Source organism: Suricata suricatta, chromosome 4, assembly GCF_006229205.1.
Source record: "Suricata suricatta isolate VVHF042 chromosome 4, meerkat_22Aug2017_6uvM2_HiC, whole genome shotgun sequence".
In the NCBI taxonomy this organism is placed as follows: domain Eukaryota; kingdom Metazoa; phylum Chordata; class Mammalia; order Carnivora; family Herpestidae; genus Suricata; species Suricata suricatta.
In genome coordinates, this window is record NC_043703.1 from 36,227,195 (window position 1) to 36,233,194 (window position 6,000).

The 6,000-nt window shown below is 37.6% G+C and overlaps 1 long non-coding RNA gene across 1 annotated transcript in view; it reads right to left on the reverse strand.

The window, feature by feature from the left end:
* Nucleotides 1-5,133, reverse strand: part of LOC115290487 — a 68,417-nt gene extending 63,284 nt beyond the window's left edge. Inside the window, exons 1-2 of the long non-coding RNA XR_003908141.1 lie at nucleotides 4,998-5,133; nucleotides 638-707 (exon numbers count right to left, since the gene is read on the reverse strand). This is a non-coding gene — a long non-coding RNA (uncharacterized LOC115290487). The remainder of the gene's footprint in view (nucleotides 1-637; nucleotides 708-4,997) is intronic.
* Nucleotides 5,134-6,000: the final 867 nt, after the last annotated feature.

The following is a 6,000-nucleotide window of genomic DNA, read 5'->3' on the forward strand; positions in this document are numbered from 1 at the left end:
ATATAAAAAAATATATATACAAATTAATGACTACATCAGTTTAATGTACAAAAAGTCATTGAATATCACTCAAAAGAAAAGTTTAACTTAAGAATCACAGATGCAAGTTAAGCAAGTTCACTGTTCTTGTTCAGGAATTATTTCTAGTGATTTTTAGTCATGTATCAATTCATCTTCTTGGAGAAAACTACCACTGAGATTTTACTTATCTACCTGTAAATCCATGACAGCATGGTGTCCACTTTACCTTGTATACACATTTGTAAACTAGGATTTCTAAGCTTTTCTGTAGTATTAAAACATAAAATTCAACTAAACCATGTTAAAACATTTGGCTGAGTATATAACATTAGTTGTATTTAAAGATGAGGAGAGTTGTAGCACCTAGGTGATTTAGTCAGTTAGGGATCTGACTTCAGCTCAGGTCATGATCTCAAGTTTCATGAGTTCAAGCCTTGTGTCAGGCTCTGTGCTGACAGCTCAGAGCCTGGAGCCTGCTTCAGATTCTGTCTCTCCCTCTCTTTCTGCTCCTCCCGCACTCACACGCTGTCTTTCTCTCTCAAAAATAAGTAGTAAAATAAACATAAAAAATAAAAAAAAATGAGGAAAGTGATTCTTCAGAAGAAAATAACTTTACCTCTGCTGTGATGACCAAGCCAGGACAGGTCCATACCCAGTTCCAAAGTCTCTGGCTGTTACAGGACACTCTAGAAAATCAAGTAAGGGAAAATCTTTCAGAGTAATGATGATGTATTAATTTAGGGATTAGCTCTTAGCTCTACCATAGATTATAAGAATCTATAATTGTTTTAGGTTTGCTTTTTCTTTATTTAGTATAAAGTGATTAGATAAGGTTATTAAAATATTTTGTATAAAGAACCAAATTCAGAATCCAGAAATGCATGTGTGATAAATGTGTTATTTCTTCTCCTTTCAAACCTAGGGAAGTGGTTTACCTGGTACCTACATTCTCCAATTCAATACAGCTTAATAAGCATATAAATTATCTTACTAATGTTTTTAGCTAAGGCATTGTGTATTAGGAATCAAGTGACCCATTGAGCAATTTAACTTGAAAAAACATAGTTTGGGCAGTTACTATGTTTTTTAATCTAGTAGCTGCTTTTGAATGATGGACAAGGAGATCCTACCTCATCACTCATATTAAAGTGTTCCACATTCTGGAAAACATAGTTAGTTCAATAAGATAGATAAGTAAAAGAAATAAGAGGTACAGAGCTTGGAAGGGGAGAAATAAAATTGGGTTTATTCACAGATGTCATGAGTTATTATATAAAAAATGCCAAAGAATCTATATAAAATAACTGGTAGTAAATGAATATATCAAGATCACAGTGTATAGCATAATAAACAAAATTCAATTGTTTTCTACATTCTCCATACAATTGGAGGTTTTTTTCTTTAATTTTCTTTTATGTTTTTTTATTTACTTTTGAGAGATAGAGACAGTGCAAGCAGGGGAGGGTCAGAGAGAGAGGGCGATACAGAATCCGAAGCAGGATCCAGGCTCTGAGCTAGCTGTCAGCACAGAGCCCGAGGCAGGGCTTGAACCCACGAACCATGAGATCATGACCTGAGCTGAAGCTGGATGCTTAACCAACTGAGCCACCCAGGTCCCCCAACAATTGGAGTTTAAAATTTAAAATAACTTCCACTTCAATTGATAGTTGTGGTATAAGTCAGTTGGAGTCTCAAGGTCTGTGAACCAGAGGAGCCAATGGCATAAATCCTATATTGACATAATTTGGAACATATCTAATAAATTATGTAAAATATCTGTGCTGAAAAAAGACTGATGGAAGAAATTAAAATATGTAAATTAATGCAAAGCTATTCCATGTTGATGAATTAGAAGACTCCATATTTTTAAGATGTCAGTGTTCCCCAGTTTGATTGATAGATATAACATAATATCCATTGAAATTGCTGCAAACTATTGTGTAAATATTGGTGAAGTAATTATAAAGATTACATGGTAAGGAAAAATGCTTGGGATAATCAAAGCAATACCAAAGTACATGAACAAAGTTAGAGAAGCCACACTACTCTTTTAATAATTCCTATAAAGTTGAGTAATAAAGACAGTGTGATATCGACAAAGTAGTGGAAACACAGAACAATACAAAGTACTGAGAGATCCAGGAAACAGACCCACACAAATATGGCCACAACACATGGTTTTTATAAAGGCACAGGGCAAATCAGTGGAGAAGAGTCATTTCAACAAATGATATAGGAACAATTACAAGCCCTGTGCATAAACAAAACAAAACAAAACAACTTAGATACAGACCTTACCCCTTTCAGAACAGTTTTAGCTCACTATTTATCAGAAAGACTAAACTATAAAATTTCTAGAAGGAAACACGAGGAAACTTTACATGATCTTGGTGATGTCATCTCAGAAACAACACCAAGAGAATATCCATGAGAAAAATGATAACCTGGAGTATATTAGAATTAACATTTCTACTCTATGAAAGACATAGTTACGAAGGTGAAAAAACAGAAAGCATGCTATAAACTGAAAGAAGATGTAAGTAAAACATATATCTGATAAAAGATTGTGACGGTTAATTTTATGTGTCAGTTTAACTGGCCTGTGGAGTGCCAGATTAAACATTATATCTGGGCATGTCTGTGAGGGTGTTTCCAGGTGATATTAGCAGTTCAACTGGTAGACTCAGTAAACTAGATTGCCCTCCGCAGGGTGGCGTTGTCCAATCTGAGGAGGGCCTGCCCAGAACAAATGATGGAGGAGGGAAGGATTTATCCCTTCTTCGTGTCTCACTGCGTACACTGGGACATCTCATTTTATCGTCACTGCCCTGTGGAAGGGGGTTTACACCATTGCGTCCCCTCAAGACGCAAACTGACTTATACTACAGGCTTCTCTAGGTCTCCTGCTTGCTGATGAATATCATGGGACATCAAAGCCTCCAGAACTGTGTAAGGCCAATTCCTCATAGTAAATCTCCTTTAAATAGATCTATCTACCTATCGACCTATCATCTAGCTATCACCTATCATTTTATCTATCTGTCTGTCTCTTATGGACTACTGGTCTGTCTCTCCAGAGAACCCTAATACAGACATGTATTCAAAATATAAAAATTATTATTTTAGGAACTTAAAGATTTAAAAATCTAATCAAAAGTGCACAGACTGTCTGAAAAGACATCTCACCAAAGCAGATATATAGAAGGAAAAGAAGCATAGGAAAAGATACTCAATATCATTTGTCATTAAAGAATTGCTCATTAAAGGGGCGCCTGGGTGGCTCAGTCAGTTCAGCGGCTTACTTTGGCTCAGGTCATGGTCTCAAGGTTCATGGGTTTGAGCCCCAAATCAAGCTCTGGGCTGACATCTCAGAGCCTTTCTCTGCCCATCCCCCACAGGTGCTGTCCCTCTCTCTCTCTCTCTCAAAAATAAACATTAAAATTTAAAGAAAATAATTGCACATTAAAACAACAATTAGAGGGGCACCTGGGTGGCTCAGTCTGTTAAGTGTCCGACTTCGGCTCAGGTCACGATCTCACAGTCTGTGAGTTCAAGTCCCACTTCTATGCTAACAGCTCAGAGCCTGGAGCCTGCTTCAATTCTTTGTCTCCCTCTGCCCCTCCCCAGCTCGCTTTCTGTCTCTGTCTCTCAAAATAAAATAAAGACATAAAAAATTTAAAAACAACAACAATTAGATACCAGTATAGACCGATGCAATTGGTAAATTCTTAAAATCTGACAATATCAGTATCTGACAAGGATGTGGAGTAACAGGAACTTTCATTCACTGATGGTTGGAATGCAAAATGGTACATCCACTTTGGAAAGCAGTTTGACGGTTTCTTAGAAGGCTAAATTTTGTCTTAACACAGAAATCATGCTTGTAGGTATTTGCCCAACTGATTTGAAAATACATGGCCAGATAAAATCTTGCACATGAAAGTTTATAGTAACTTAAATCATATTTGCTGCTAATTGGAAACAACCAAGATACCCTTTAATAAGTGAATGAGAAAAACGACAACAACAACAAAAACAGCAGTATGTATCTACAGGGAAGGATTGCTCAATAATTAAAAAAGCCACACGAGGATATGGGTTAATCTTAAATATGCATTGCTAAGTGAAAGAAGCCAATTTAAACAGGCTGCATACTGTATGATTCCATTTATATGACATTTGAGAAGACCAAAACTACTCAGACAGTAAACACATCAGTGGTTGCTAGCAGGTGGAGGGTGTATGTTGAATGTTGAATAGGTGAAGCAAAGAGGAATTTTATTTTTAGGAGATTGAAATTATATGATACTGCAGTAGGGTATACATGGTCCTATACAAATGTCAAAATCTACAGAACTTTAAAGTGTAAAGATTGAACCTTTATATGTGTAAATTAAAAATAAATGAGGAAGTCAGAGGAGCTGAGTTCTCACCCCATTCAGTGAGAAAAAAAGGAGCCAAGCTACTTAACTTTGGAATCAAGTGGCATATGAAAAGACTAAAGACAGAAAGGAACCCTACACCAGTACTGCAGTCTGGTTGACAAAAGTGTTTTCCAACTGTGCACAGGTAACTTGAAATACTGTAAGATGCTCTGTAGTCATGGCACATGTTTAAGAAAGACTTTGCCCTGAGTATTTTTTGTGGATTCTTCAGAGACTGGCCCCACCAGACCCTTCCAATTGTGTGGGCCATGCCTCTACTTCTGTGGTAGCTTATCCCTCAGGAGCTCTCTTACTGCTGGGGTCCTTTGCTATGCCAGAACTCCCTCTTAGGCGGGCTCTATTCAAAAACGAGGCCAGGCTGTTACTACTGCAGAATTCATACATCGTCACTGGGATTCAGTCACTTACTAACTATTTCCAGAAGGAGAAAAGGTTATTTTGCAGATGCAGCCTTTCACCCCGCCACCCCACAGGTCACTTGACCTCTCCCAAGCATGGGTCAGGAAATAATCCTTTATGTCCTCCAATTACCAGAACACATAGTGCATGCTCCGAGGTGTTCTGTGGAAGCCTTCCTCCTTGGAGTTGGGTTTAGAAACAACACCCTTTCATCCTTATCTTCTGTTTTCATTCTGGAGAAAGCCACACAGACATCTCTCCTAATGAAATCCCCTGCCCGCTCTCCTTCTTTTTTCCATTGTCTGTCTCAAGAGTTCTTAGCCTTTATTGTGTTTATGCTTCCATGGAAACTGAGATAGAGAGAATCCCATTTTAACATCATGTTACAGTGATTTGGGCTTTAGAACTGTTGTTTGTCTTTTCTCTTTTGACTATAATCCCTCACCCTAGAAAAGAAAGACACTTAAGGAAAATTAAAAAATAAAAAGACTTCTTATAATTTGATCATTTGTCATTTTTTAATTTGAAATTTTTAGAATTTGAAATTACAGGTACATCTTACTTTAATGTCCGTTAAATTAAAGACTACGAAGTTCCATTTATAACTGATATGCAAAATTGTGAAAGGCTCTACATAGTAAGCACTTCAGCATAACTTAATGAATGTTTATATGACCAATATGGTGCTTTGTAGCTAGTGCAACTACTGGAGGATAAAAAGACATAATCCCATAAAATGTCTTAAAGGTACTATACTCGATTGAATTATGGTCCCCAGAAGGTATGTCCACATCCTAACGCCTGGATCCTCTGAATGACCTTATTTGGAAAAAGCATATTTTGCAAAAAGTAATGGCTCTTGAGGTGAGATTAATCAAGATAATCTGAATGGACCGTAAATCCAATGATGAGTCCTTTTAGGAGTCAAACACATGTGAAAGAGAGGGAGAAGAAATAAGGCCAGGTACAGAGGGTGACGGAATCGGAGTGATGGAGCCACAAAGCATGGCGACCAGCAGAAGCCAGAGGAGGGAGGAGGGAATGCTAGCGAGAGCCTCCAGAGGGAAGGTAGTCCTGCCCAAACCTGATTTTGGACTTCTAGTCTCCAGAAGGATGAGAGAATACACTTCTGTTG